This window comes from Oenanthe melanoleuca, chromosome 28 (genome assembly GCF_029582105.1).
Source record: "Oenanthe melanoleuca isolate GR-GAL-2019-014 chromosome 28, OMel1.0, whole genome shotgun sequence".
Classification (NCBI taxonomy): domain Eukaryota; kingdom Metazoa; phylum Chordata; class Aves; order Passeriformes; family Muscicapidae; genus Oenanthe; species Oenanthe melanoleuca.
Window position 1 is genome coordinate 732,811 of NC_079361.1, and position 14,525 is coordinate 747,335.

The 14,525-nt window shown below is 49.3% G+C and overlaps 1 protein-coding gene across 3 annotated transcripts in view; it reads right to left on the minus strand.

The window, feature by feature from the left end:
- ELAVL1 (ELAV like RNA binding protein 1) overlaps positions 1–8,132 on the minus strand; it is a 40,542-nt gene extending 32,410 nt beyond the window's left edge. The window contains exon 1 of one of the 3 annotated variants that reach the window (XM_056512477.1): positions 8,016–8,132. The gene's annotated coding sequence lies outside the window, so the exon portion shown is untranslated. The remainder of the gene's footprint in view (positions 1–8,015) is intronic. The other 2 variants (XM_056512475.1, XM_056512476.1) reach the window with 2 other exon arrangements.
- Between the last annotated feature and the right edge of the window lie 6,393 nt (positions 8,133–14,525).

The window sequence follows — 14,525 nt, forward strand, 5'->3', positions numbered from 1 at the left end:
TAGGTTGGCTATTAGGAAAAGGTTCTGGAAGAGGCTCCCCAAGGAAACAGTCATGGCCCCAAGTCTGTCAGAGTTGAAGAAGCCCCTCCCAGAACAACCTGCAGCCCACACTGCTGTTGCCCACCTGCACCAGGTGTATTCCTCAACAGGTGAACAGTTCTCATGCCAGCAAAATTAAAGAAACCCCTGAAGAACTGTAACCTCTGAATACTGAAAAGATTTCCAAAAAGAAAAGGAGCTATAAGATAGGATGGATGAAACAAGCAATGCTACACTGGAAAACAAGATTTTATTCTGCTCTCACTGAAATATTCAGAGGGAATGTCCTGATCTTTCTTTACCAAAGCAATAACAATCAATTTCTATCAGTAAACATTGCAGATTTGAGAACCAGGCCTAGACACTAATTTGCATCTAGAACTTCATTAAATGATGTTTCTCTTTTTGAGAAAGTCAACTGAAAGGAGACTGGTAGTTTGCAACCTTTCCAAAACAGGCCTTCATTTTTATGTTCCAAAAAACTAAAACTTTAAGACTAGGTTCCACTGTACTGCACTTCCTGAAATGACATTTTTTTAAAAAATAACCAAATACTACAGAAGCTTGCTTGAAAAGGCAGCAGCCACCTTCTTCCTTGGGTGAGATGCCCTAAAACTTAAAGTGCCAAGGGTGCTGTATGTGCTATGCCCCAATCTTCCACTAATTCCAGAGGTGCTCAAATCCACACAGCCCAATCCTTCACCACCTGTGCCAACAACAGCTCAGGCACCCTCAGCCAGGCCAGCACTTCTAGGACGGGACTGAAAAGCTCTCATGGGCATTATCTGCAGAAATGTTGCACTGGCCATGACAATCACCCTCTCACAAAAGTACACAAGATCCCACAGGTTTAATGGTTCTGGCAACAGACTAATAAAGCTTTTTTTCCCAATGACACTCTGTATCTATAGCCAGAATTCTAGGAATCACTGCTATTAATTGTTTCACTGCAAGATGTTTGCTAAGAAGGAAGACATGTATGAATCTGCGGAGATCATGTGACACAAGAGCACTGGCAAAAAGAAAACTGTCCATGTTTAACATGAGGCAAGAGGCTTTGTCTACCTTCACCTTGTTCACAGGAATAAAAAGGCACCAGACCACTAGTGGGGTCACAAATTAGAACACAGACACCTAAACAGATGCTCACAAAATCCCAGGATAGTTGGGTTGGACAGAATCTTAGAGATCATTTCATTCCACCCTCTGCCATAGACAGGGACACTTTCCACTGTCCCAGGCTGCTCCATGCCCCAATGTCCAGCCTGGCCTGGGACACTGCCAGGGATCCAGGGGCACCCACCCTCCCAGGGAACAATTCCTGCCCAATATCCCATCCAGCCCTGCCCTCTGCCAGTGGCAGCCATTCCCTGGGTCCTGTCCCTCCATCCCTTGTCCCCAGTCCCTCTCCAGCTCTCCTGGAGCCCCTTCAGGCCCTGCCAGGGGCTCTGAGCTCTCCCTGGAGCCTTTTCCAGGTGAGCACCCCCAGCTCTCCCAGCCTGGCTCCAGAGCAGAGGGGCTCCAGCCTTCAGATTATCTCCATGGCCTCCTCTTGTCTCACTTCAACACATCCATGTCTTTGTTGTGCTGGGGTCCCCAGAGATGGAGGCAGCTCTTCAGGTGGGATGGACGATGGAGCAACAAGTGCAGAACTTAAAATGGGAAATTATTCCTGGATCAATGAGGTCTGTGGCATAGAGTTCATGGCACCTTGGCTGGAGCACTGGGAATGTGCCACAGTGAGCACAGCATGGTCCTTAAACCACAGCAGACCTGAGGCTGCTGACTCAGCTACTCACCCAGAACCTCCATCTTTCTTTGCAATGAAGTGCAAGTTAGCATCACCCAGGACACTCTATGGCTTTAGTGGACAGTGCCTGACAAAGTCCCTGAACTGGTGAAATCTCCTTGTTGGTGCTGTCAGCGATAAATGAACAAGAACCCCGAAACCAGTGATACTGCAGAGTTCTGCCCATGACCTGTTTCATCAACTCACACTTCACTCTCATAGGTTTATTACTGAGCTCTGCCTGTGTATTTAAGAATCTAAATAGGATGCTTCAAGTAGAATCTCAAGGCTGTTAGAGCCCTTCTGTTTCTCCAGCACACAGATATTTGTTGACATGCCTCCCCCATAGAGTCATGGCTGACTAAGACGAAATCTCATCTCACTTAAGCTGCTGAGCCTTGGGTGATCACACCTGAAACAGAACAAAAAGGACACTACTACATTCAGGCAAGTGCCAAACCAATCCAGAAGGCAGGTGCAGAGGGGCTGAGATGTCCGGACCACATGTCAAAACCAATACCACACATGTAGAAGGGCCTGAAGAGCCTCCATGAATTTAAACTGCTTCAGGAAAACAGTTTTCAAGAATTATCCAACACAGTGCTGTCAGCAAAAGCTTGCTTTGCAGGCAGCTGTCATGCCAGGATTGAGAAGCAAGAGTTTAACCACCAAAGAGAAGGACAGACACTGGGGAGAGAAAAAGCAACATACTTTCTTCTCTGAAATCACTGCAAAGAACAGAATAGCCACACCGGCAGAAAACTCACCTCTGTGCCTACCTGCCTCCCAAGAAAATTTCCTAGTGCTCCATAATCAGAACACATCTCTCTCAATAATTTAGTTCAGACCTCTCTACATCAAACTGTTTTTATGTCCCCAACAGCTCTGCATACTGAAGCCCACGAGCACAGACAGACCACAGGACAAGGACAGCGCAGTGCAAGCCCTGCTGGTATGTGACTTACTGTGCATTCATGCACTATTCCTTCAAATTCCTGTCAAATCTTGACCAACCATCAAAAGCCATTTGGGGGAAGGGAGAAATCACAAAATCCAGATTGTCTGTTAAATTCAAGAACAGCATTTATATAGTGTATGAGGGAAAATAGCATGAAGTTGATAATCAAAGGTCACCCCAGTGCTTACAGGTCACACACTTCAAAGCCTCAACTCAGATACAAGCAAAATGTCTAAGTCTTCCAACAGACTATTTCTGTACATTTGTGAGGGCAGAGAGTAATGCTTTTCTTATTAATAAAACCAAATCAGGTATGAGGTAGTGTGCCCATGTTTGAGAGGTGCCTGATGCTGTTTTCCAAAAGTCTGTGACCAGACTAAGGGTCTTGGTCTCACCTTTCCTCATTCACACTGAGTGGCAGCTAGGTTTCAAGAGTATGAATCCTAAATTCTATTGGAAAAACCATCTTCCTGAACTGTGAACATGATGATTGGATACATATGGAAATTTAAAGGTAGAAAGTGAGGTGCCACAGATTCTTTCCCCAAAGCAGTTACCCTAGTTCTCTCCTTCTACTGTCCCAGAGCAATCAATCAATCCATCAGGTCAATATTCTCTGGCTCAATTGAATTCCTCTGCTCTGCAGCCATAATATTTTAAATCAGCAAACAGGAAAACTTTAAATTCAATATGCAATTTGATTCAGTTGCTATTTTAACTCTCCCCTCTCTCCCCACAAAAATGAAACTAAATCAGTGCTGACATATGCTAGTGAAGGTCACTAAAAAACAGTTTGTCTTTAGACAGGAAGATTCTTTTACCTTGAAACTCTGAATGTTGTCACAGACACTGTATATATATGATTCTTCCACACTGATATGTAAATTCTGCTTGCAAATTTGGCAACCAAGCAAACCCTTTCTACTTGCCAACCCTTTGGGTTTTCCAGAGGTAACAGATCTCATTTCTTTGATTCTTTTCCCCTTTGCACACCTGAAATGAGGACACTACCCTTGTTCTCCTCAGCTTGACTGCGCCTAAGATAATGGCAACACTTCTGCCATTAAAAATAGCTCAGCACCAGAAGCGGCCATTACTAAAATCTGCTGCTGCATTTCCACAAATTTTATTCCCATATGCTGAATCATTGATTTCAGTACAACATATTTTAAGCTCTTTTTTTTTTTTTTTTTTAATGTTGTTTTATAAACACTGGGCATAAACTTAGTTTTGAGCACATTTCTGGACTAACAAATCTCAACTGTCATAATTTTAATATTTCAGAAAAGCAGTTTTAGATGTTCCTTAGCAATCAGACTTGTCTGGAAGAGTTTTAAATGCCTGCCTTAGTTGTTTTTATTCATGTCCATAAAATAATATCATCAAGGTGTTTTTGTCAATGCCTGTATTGCCATTCAGAAACAAAAGCATTTGAGGCCAAAAAATAAGCTGCATTCTTCAGACCAACGACCTTACTTTATCGGTCTGATGAACTACACTTGACTCCTAGAAACAAAGTTAATCATCACTGGGATGCTGTCAGAAATCAGATACAGGCTGGCCATAATTACCATGCACTGCTGCTCCAACACAGGCAGGGATCAGCGCCCCTCTCAGCTCGAGCTGTAGGAACAAGGGCAACCAGAAACCTGTGGCTGAGACACTGAACATCTGCTGCCAGATGCAGATTTCCCATCTTCCCAGGTTAACAGCCAGCCCTGACAGATAGAGGATACCAGGCTCTACTCAGAGCTTCACATTAACAACCTCCAAGCAGCACAACACACCTCTCAGCACAAGACGTGGAGCTGCTGGAGCCAGTGCAGAGGAACCACGGAGATGCTGCAAGGGCTGGAGCCCCTCTGCTCTGGGGACAGCCTGGGACAGCTGGGGGTGCTCACCTGGAGAAGAGAAGGATCCAGGGAGAGCTCAGAGCCCCTTGCTGGGCCTAAAGGGGCTCCAGGAGAGCTGGAGAGGGACTGGGGACAAGGGATGGAGGGACAGGACCCAGGGAATGGCTGCCACTGGCAGAGGGCAGGGCTGGATGGGATATTGGGCAGGAATTGTTCCCTGGGAGGGTGGGGAGCCCTGGCACAGGGTGCCCAGAGCAGCTGTGGCTGCCCCTGGATCCCTGGCAGTGTCCAAGGCCAGGCTGGGATGGGCTTGGAGCAGCCTGGGATAGTGGAAGGTGTCCCTGCCCATGGTGGGGGTGGAATGAGATGATCTCCAAGGTCCCTCCCAACTCCCACCGTTCTGGTATTCTGTGATTCCACAGTTGTTTGTCCCTGGCTCAGAGATTCTGCCAGTTAACACCACTAAGTTCTTACACAGCAAAGAGACATCAAAGAACTTTTTGCAGCCTGGACTATCTCACCTTCTGCACTGGCATTAAAAAAAAATTAAAATAAAAGAAATAATTTATTATCTTCCTTTTTCCAGACAATGTCAGACTGTCCATAACTTGCCTTTGGCAATTTCTTCACCTATACAAAAGACATCTGGAGACAACTGTGCTGAGAGGGAATGATTCCTTTCTAAGGAAGATGGCAAGAGGTGAGAAGTGGATATAAGAACTGTAGATTCCAGACACTTTTTGATAACAGCTTCTCCACACATTGATCCAACCTTGGATGATACTGACCCATCTTCAGATACTTTCACCTTGATGGGGCAGGAAGACAAGTGAATAGAAGGAGGAAAAGAGAGCATCCAACTTGCTCACCAGCACAAGACAATTAGGAAATCCATCTCTGGGCCTGGTGAGACACCATGGTTTGCTGCTGTGTTCCTACATGGAGGCCAAGGAAGTAGTAGGAGACAGGAAAATTATACTTTTGTAGTACTATGCCACTGCAACTAATATTACAAACAAAACAAACAAAATAACCCCCCAAAGGCAGCAAACCCACACACATGAAGAATGTCTCTGCCTTCTCAGTACAGCTTATTTCCACCCTATCCCCTCAGAAAAAAAAAAGATTAAAATCTATTTTTGCATACATCACCTACATATAATGAGGTTGTATAATCAAATGGATCATGTAGGGCAGCAGTTTGAAGCTTGCAGGTACCTGAATACAGAACTGCACATCAGAGAGGAGAAGTGCCCTGACGATTTTCAGCACAAGCCAAAATTTATCACCTCTCCTTTGCTGAACTCTTTCATTCTCCCTAAATACTTAAATTGGCAGGTCTTTCCTGCTGCTGCCTTCCAGGCTGCTTCTAAAGCATCTGGAGGTAGAGAAAGAACAGCATCTCTAAACTTCTTGAAGTCTGAAAACATAGCAAGCTTGAGCTTTCTAAAGTTGGTGACTAAAAGTCCACCAACTTCACAGGCAGCTTATCCACATGTGGTCAGAGTGACAGCCAATGAGTTTGGGAATCAACTCAGACAGCTCACAACAAATAAGCAAGAAGCAAGTCAGAGACCAAAGCTTCAGCAGAGAAAGTAGGCTGGTACAACAGCTGAAAGAGATGGATTCTGAAAGCAAAATGGCATGTCTCAGGTCAAGACAAGGTGGGCTTTTTCCAGAAAAAATAAGTGATAGAACATGCAAGAAACAGAAAGAAAATAGTAACTGAATTTAGAGCATAGAGTACATTTCACATTAAGTTCATGTCAGCACCAGACACTTTTCAACAAACACAGATAAGTAAGCTGCTACACACAACATTCACATTTCTATTCAGATGTGCTTACTGCTGCTGCTGTTTTCACAAACTTGGTAATGCTCAAGACAACTCCCTAAGGAGTTCATCTGGCCCTGCAGAACCACCCACAGAAGGGTTAAAAACTCACTGTACAAGACATTTAACAATCATACCAGCTTAAGATATTTCTTCCAATACTTATATTCCAATCAGGCCTGGGGAGAGCCTACTGCAATCACAGCTGTAACTCCTTCAAGGCTGAACGCCTTGAATCATGGAAACCACAGAAGCACTGGGATCATTATACACAGTTACTCTGCTTCAGAACAAAAACCAGGACACTCTCAGTAACATTCAAGCAGCACACACTTACAGGCTCAGGACTTTTGATTTTACTATTCATCACGGACACAGACATAACCCAGGACTCAACAGGAAACTAAGAAATCCCATCAACTCTACAGGTTTGATGAAGACTATGGAACATGTGCATCGTCCTTATTGTAATGGGGAATACAAGAGTCACAGAACTGTTTACACAGCTCCAGAAAAAAAAGTGGTTAAAACACGAGTACAGGGAAACAACAGCTCGCAAAGAGGTGAGAGCCGAGCAATATGAGCAGTCAACACCCACAATCAGGGAGTAAAATGAACAAAATACAAAGACCTCAAAAAGTGATCAAGTATAACAACAGGCGTTAACAAAGGGAATTAATCCCTACCCTTCCTAACACTTTCCTCTTTTGTTTTCCACAGATGCCTCATTAAGTGATTGCAGGATCCCAGTGCAAGTCCTCATGCAACAAACCGTGCATCCTTTCCCAGCCAGTCTCGGATACAGCTCTGTGCCCAGCAAACGCTCCCGCACTCCCAGCAGTGCAGAGCCGGCAGGAGCCCTCGCCTCCCCGAGGCTGTGCCACCCCAGCTCTCACGCCTGCTGCCGTGAAACGGCCCCTAGGACAGTCCTGCCTCTTCCAACCAATAACACAGAGCAAACCTCAAAATTGCTCCCACGAACACAAACAACAGTGGCTGCTGCTTTAGCCATGATTCCTGCGGCCCCGAGCACTCGCCACACCACCACCGGACCGCTGCATTGATGCCAACCGGCACTGACCGCGCTGGCACTGGGGTACCGCCAGTTAGCGAGCACCTACCAGTCCTACCCAACGTGGGAGATTTAAAAGCTGTGGCCACACAGACACGGGAAAAATAAACATGAAAGATGAGGCCATTAACCGAACGGAGAAAGGCCCTGAGACGCGGCGCGGACCCGCAGCGCATCGCGGCACCGCGACCCGCGGCCTTCCCGCCGCAAGCCTGGCGGACTCGGGACCCGCTCCCCGCCCGTGCCCCATCCGGCCCCCGCGGGCCCCGCAGGCCGCGACCCCGCCGCCCGCCCGCCGGCCCGGGCCCGCGCTGCCCAGCGGCCCCTCCCCCCACAGGCCCAGGCTACCCGCCAGGCCCAGGCCTCGACCCGGCCGCCCGGGCCCCGCCGCCCGCTCCCTCCCGCGCCGGCCCCGCGGCTGCCGCCGGGGCTGTACGGGCGCGTCCCCGCGGCCTCGCGCGCGGCCTCACCTGCGGCGGCGGCGGCCGGGCCCGGGCAGCGGGAGGCGATCGGTCCGCAGCGCACAACGAGCCGCTCCAGCGCCACGGCCCCGCCCCCGCGCCGCCCGCCGACACCCATTGGCTGCCGCGCGCACGTGTCCCGCGCGCCATTGGCTGCTTCGCTCGTCTGTCAAGTGGCGGCCGGGGGCGGAGCCTACCGCGCGCGGGGGGAGGGGAGCGGGGCCGGGAGCGGGGCCGGGGCCGGGAGCGAAAGCAGAGCCATGTTCCCGCGACGGCTCGGGGCCTCGGGAAGGGCCGGCCGCGGGTCCGGCTGCTCTTGTAGGAGAGGAGCTCGGAGGAGAAGGTGCCTCCTGCGGCCGGCTGGGCTCGTGGAGAAGGAGAAACGCGAGTGGTGCCGTTTGCCAGGGAGCCAGGCTTGGGTGGAAGATGGAGCACGGCGGCCTGGGCCCGCCGGCGCGGGCAGCGCTCCCGCTAGCCGGGCCTCTTCTCGCCTGGGGCCAGTGTCAGCCGGAGCCCGGCACACGGAATCTCCCTGGGCACAACCCACGGGAATGCTGATGACTGGTTAAGAGATTAAATGCTTCCTGTGTAAATGAGATGCAAATGATAATCTGTCAAAGAAAGTGGTGGCCAGCACTTCCCTGTGCTCTGAGAAATTCTGCAGTGCCCTGAAGGGACCAGCTGCCCAAAAGTTTTCCCTCTTCCGTTTCCACTTTTCATGGAATACCTTTGTATCTGCATCCTACTGCACAGGAGTCACCTATGAGAGTAAAATTCCACTGTTCTGCAGAAAAAGAACTCTTTGTCATTGCCAACAGTACTCTGCAATAATACCCTGGTACAAAGCAGCATGCTTAGTGTGTGACATGTAAGCTTCACGTCTGTAAATACTGTTTTAAGATGCTCAACTTCGAGGGAAAAAAGTCAGAATAGTTCTGCATTACAACACATGATGTTCATTTTCACTCACAGACAAGTCATTATTTGAGTGACACACTTGAAAATCAAATTTCCCTTCTAGCTCCTTTCTCAAGTCTAGAAGAGTGAGATCTCACCTGAAGGATGGGAATTGCAGCAAGAGAGAAGTTTGTGTTCTTTGGCATTTCTGTGCATGCATGTGGAAATACTCTGTCTACTGGAATACGTGGCAAATTACACAAATGAAAATACAAATATCTTTTCTCTGCCTATCCTGATGTGGCCTCTAGCAAGACCTTGTCTGGTAAATTCCCACCATGTTTGCAACTGATGTTTTCTGGTTTTCTGCCCAGAAACCCCTTCAAGTGGCCATGTCCTTACATTTGTCCATGTCCTGATCTTCCATATGTGACAGCCAGGGACAGCCCAGCCTCTGCCATATCCAATGGGCACAGCATGACAGAGATCCTAATGTTCAGCTCCATGAAGAGCCCACTGAGGATGTCAGATTAAGAGCGACATTAAAAACATTGCCATTTTCTTTTCCTCTCCACAATAGTGCTCAGTGCCAGATGGGGAATCCTCACATGAAAATTCCAGGCCTGACAGGTTTGGAAATATCCTTCAAGGCCGCATAAAACATTAAAGACATTTGTGCATCTGTTATTTGCTCATCCTGCCAGCCCAAAATCACAATACTGTCATACAAATCAGTGGCAGCTTTCTTTTACCGTAAATCCGATATTTTCCTTGGGTCATCCAGGTATTAATTAACAGTCATATTCTTGGACATGAGCTAGGTCTCAAATGTTAAAAAATTCAGGTCACAAGCAAAACACTGCACAGAGCATTGATGCCTTTGTCTTTTGACAGCATATTCACAATCTCATCATTTCATCTATCACCATCAACACTTATTTAAGATGTGCTGGCAATTAAAAGGTGTTATCCCTTGAAACAGTGTGTCAGTTTTTAAAGAAATGATCCTTTTTTTTTTTTTTTTTGCTGAATATATTAATGGTCTGTTACAGTGTTTCAGTTCAATAGAAAACATCAGCCTGAGGGTTTCAGTATAATGTAGAATTTTAGCAACGTAAAGCTAAAAGTGTCATGTCTGAAGTCATCTCAAGCTGATGCAACATGAATGCCACAGGTATGTTTGGTCATGTCGTTTCTTGGGATATCTTGAAACCTGAAGAAAGCTCAGTGCAAACAGGGTGACCCAGGAAGCCCTTGGTGAACGTGGTTCTGACATAGGAGGGAAACTCACAGCAGGTACTGACAGATAGAAGCAGCAGCACACGGACAAATGGTGGTACCCGGCTGTGAACAAACATGGAATCATAAAATCACAATGTCCTGGATTGGAAGAGATCCACGAGGATCATTGATCGGTGCAGCCCGTCCCTGCCCAGACCCCCAACAGCCCCACCCTGAGCATCCCTGAGAGCGCTGTCCAAACGCTCCTGCAGCTCTGGCAGCCTTGGGGCCGGGACCATTCCCTGGGGAGCCTGGGCAGTGCCCAGCACCCTCGGGGGGAAGAACCTTTCCCTGAGCTCCATGCCAGCCCTGACACAGCTCCAGCCCTTGCTGGGCTCCTGGCCCTGTCCCAGAGCAGAGCTCAGCCCCTGCCCCTCTGCCTTCCCTCGGCAGGAGCTGCAGCCCCCGAGGAGTCTCCCCTCAGTCTCCTCTGCTCCAGCTGAACGAGCCAAGTGCCCTCAGCTGGGCACTCCGGGCTACAGAAGGATGGATGGATGGATGGATGGATGGATGGATGGATGGATGGATGGATGGATGGATGGATGGATGGATGGATGGATGGATGGATAGCTTCCTAGCGGCACAGACGCCACACAGAGAACAGCAGGGAGGATCCAGGAGCCGCCCCACCTCGGGTGCACTCTCCCCGTTCACAGTCGTGAGCGGCCGCCCCCGGACACGGTTGTAGCCGGCAGTGCCGGCTCCGCAGCCCTTGGGGCGTCAAGCTCCGGCCGCTCTGTGAGCGCTGCACGGCCCCGCACAGCGGTTCCATCAAGCCCCGCAGCCGCCGCTCCGCCGCCGCCGCATGGCCGAACCGCTGCCCCGGCGCGGCTGTGAAATGGCGGCCGGCAGAGCCGGGAGCGCGGGGTGGGCGGGGCCTGTTGTGACTCCGCCCACGTCCCGCCCCCGAGGGCGCAGGGTGAAATGGCGGCCGGGCCGGGCCGGGCCGGGCCGCGTGTGGAATGTTTTGGGCCTTTTCCTCTGCCCCTGCACGGGCCCAGCGCCACAGGGGCACTGCGAGTACTGCGTGTGCTGGAGCGCCCTGGGCACTGCCCTGATCTCTCGCCCTGGTTCCGCATGGGGCAGTTTAGGATGTTCAGTCTGGAGAAGGGGAGACTTCAGTGTCCCTTCCAGTACCTAAGAGGCTCCAGGAGAGCTGGAGAAGATTTTGGACAAGGTCCTGGTGTGCCAGGACACAGGGAATGGCTGCCACTGGCAGAGGGCAGGGCTGGATGGGATATTGGGCAGGAATTGTTCCCTGGGAGGGTGGGGAGCCCTGGCACAGGGTGCCCAGAGCAGCTGTGGCTGCCCCTGGATCCCTGGCAGTGTCCCAGGCCATGCTGGACACTGGGGCTGGAGCAGCCTGGGACAGTGGGAGGTGTCCCTGACAGGGCAGGGGTGGGATGGGGTGGGCTTTAAGGTCACTTTTAGCCCAAACCATTCCCTAATTCTGTGATCTCTGAAAAGGTGCCCTGGTGCCTTCCAGCCATCCCTCCTTGGCTCCCCAGTGTCTGGATTTCTTCCCTTCTTCGGGGTTTCACATGTTGTTCTCTGATTTCTCGCCTCTGTGCAATCATCTTCAGTCTCCTGTGTCTTCCTCTCCACAGGCTTTCAGCCCCTGTTCTCCATTATCCTCTGGTTCACCCCTGCCTCTCTCAACACATGCCCCTGCTCTGTTCCAAGGCTTTGCTTATCAACACTTTCTGACTTTGGGTTTGTGGGTCTATCACCCAGACTTGAGGGCTCCTGTATTGCTCTGCTGACAGCATGCTTCTAGATAACTCTCCTTTTTCTTTCCTTGGTGTTCCCTTGTGCTCTCTTCAATCTTCCTGGTGTGTCACTGCCCGAGGTGTCTCCTTAGACTTGAGATCACCTTACGAGGACATGCAGGTGGTTTGGAACCCAGCTCTTTCCAATGCCTGCTGATGAGAGACTGCATGAGGCTGTTCTTAGAGGTTTTCATGGTTGTTTATTGTTTCTTATCTCAGGAATGCTTTGTCCAGCCAACAGCGGTCTGCTCGTTAGACCTCCAGGGCAGAATCTGCCTGAGAAAAGCAGGACTTATCTTTTATAGTCTAAATTACATATGAGGTATTTACAATTGACTCCCAATACAATACAACTTTGTTAAACTGTCCAGCATTGTCCCCATCCAATCTGAAAGTGCCAGCATGTCACCCAGCATGGATGACACAGAGAAGAAGGAGGAAGAGGTATACCCTGCCCCAAATCCTCCATCTTGGCCACGTGTCCCTTATCATAAACATTCTAGAAATCTGCTAATTCTACATTCTAACAGTCTAATTTGCACTCTGTTTATTTTTGCAGCTTGCATTTCTTCTCTCAATGTTGGTAAATTGTTCCAAGGAGCTAAATCCAGCCCCTGAGACACCTGGGTCTCATTTAAGGGTCTTTGGGGACCCCGCCAGGGGGGTCTTAAACCTTCCAGGGAAGCCAGAGGAATACTCTGGGCTCTCACGCTGGTGTCCTGTTCCTTGATGCTTTTGTCTTTGCTCCAAGTGTTATTTCCTCCCCTGGGCAGGAATAATATCCACTGTCTAGAGCAGTTTGCCCTCTATGGAATTCGCTTCTGGCTGTTTGCAGAAGGAAGGACTCACCCTTGCCACTTCACTCCCATGGGAGTCACCTTCCCTGGCGTTACCTGTAACTGTTGTTCTTGTTCTGCCTCTGCTGTCATTTCACTTGTGAGGTGAATTATGTCACCTGGAGCATGTTTGTCTCTAGTTGTGCTGCAGAAAGATCACTGCTGTTTATATTCCCAGTGATTTGCAGGAGAACTTTTTCTGCATTTCCTGAGGTCAGTGCAGAAAACGCCGGCTCTGGCTGTGTGAGCTCTGAGGCAGCACTGCCGCCAGCAGCACACTGGCCAAGGAACGTGTCAGTTCAGGCTTCTCTGCCCTCAGCTGCTCTAATTAAACCAGCCACACTTAATCATTTGTGGATAGATATGGAAAAGTTTTAATTTTATTTAAATGTGCAGTTACTATAAGCTGTTATTGAAACTGATATTTTGCTCACTCTTGTTTCTGTTTTCCTTCATGTATTAATGACTTCTCTATATGTTCCCCCTTCCATGTTTGTTGTGCAGCAACCACTATCTATTAGCCCAGTTTCTGAAATCATCTCCTTTAAAATTTATCACTAGGTAAAGGATTTAACAGAAAAACAACTCATAATTTATGAGGCTTGTGGTTGTGTGTGGTTTTATTCTGGTTGTGAATGAATTTGTAGCATAGTTGTATCTGTCCAGTGAGCTGTTGGTGTGGAAACCACTTTGTCAGACTGTCAGTTAGACAATATTAATTACATTTATCATGATTTTCCAGTCCCCATTTCCCAGGAAGATATTAAGCAGTAGTAAAGTGTACAGTAAACACAACTATCAATTTACTTTTTTTGTTTCCCCAACAGCCTAGGGGAAACACCTGTTTTTTCAGTACTTTTGAATGTTTGACAAAACCTACCACTCACTATGGTACTGTATGTGGTAGTATGAATTAGCAGTAGGTTTGTACTTTAATAATGTTATTGGAGAGTGGTTTGTTAGTCTTGAGATCAAACATTCCAAGCACAAACCCAGAGAATGGATCAGAAGCAGCCCTGGGAAGAAGGACTTGGGTGGGTGAGAGGCTCAAGCTGTCCCGGCCATGGGCACTGACCCCAGAAACCCCCCTGTGCTGGGCTGAGCCCCCAGCGTGGGCAGCAGGGGAGGGGGGGATTCTGCCCCTCTGCCTGCTCAGGTGAGACCCCACCTGCAGAGCTGCCCCAGCCCTGGGAACAGCAGCAGGAGGACATTGTGCCGGTCGGTGCGCGCGCCTGTGCCGGTCAGTGTGTGTGGTTCTGCTGTTTGCTGTGTTGCGTGTGTGTGGCTGTCCGGTGGTACTGCTGATGGTTGGGATATTTTGCTCCTGTTTCCAACAAAGTGCTTTGTGTTTACATGCTGAACACTTTCCTGAATAGGTGGGGTGTCTGAAGGAGATCTGCTCACATGACCAGGTTAGCTGTGCTCCTCGAAGGGGTTAACTGCAGAAATTGCAGTCACCCAGCCATGAGCATGCTCGGTGTCAGAGCAGTCAGGAGATGCATATCCTCAGCACCTGTGCAGGTGCTGCCCCCAGCAGGGACCTTCGATTTGCCTTAGCTGTGGCTCCAGGGATGAATCACTGCCACCCTGTGCAGGCTGGACCCCACCACATTTCAGAGTGGCTGTGGTGGGCAGCAGGTCAGAGCCCACCAGGGAGGGTGAGCATGACCATAGGTCAGATCTGACTGCGCTCTGGTGGAGCCCTGCCAGGGCTGCCAGTGGAGTCAGTCCTCCTT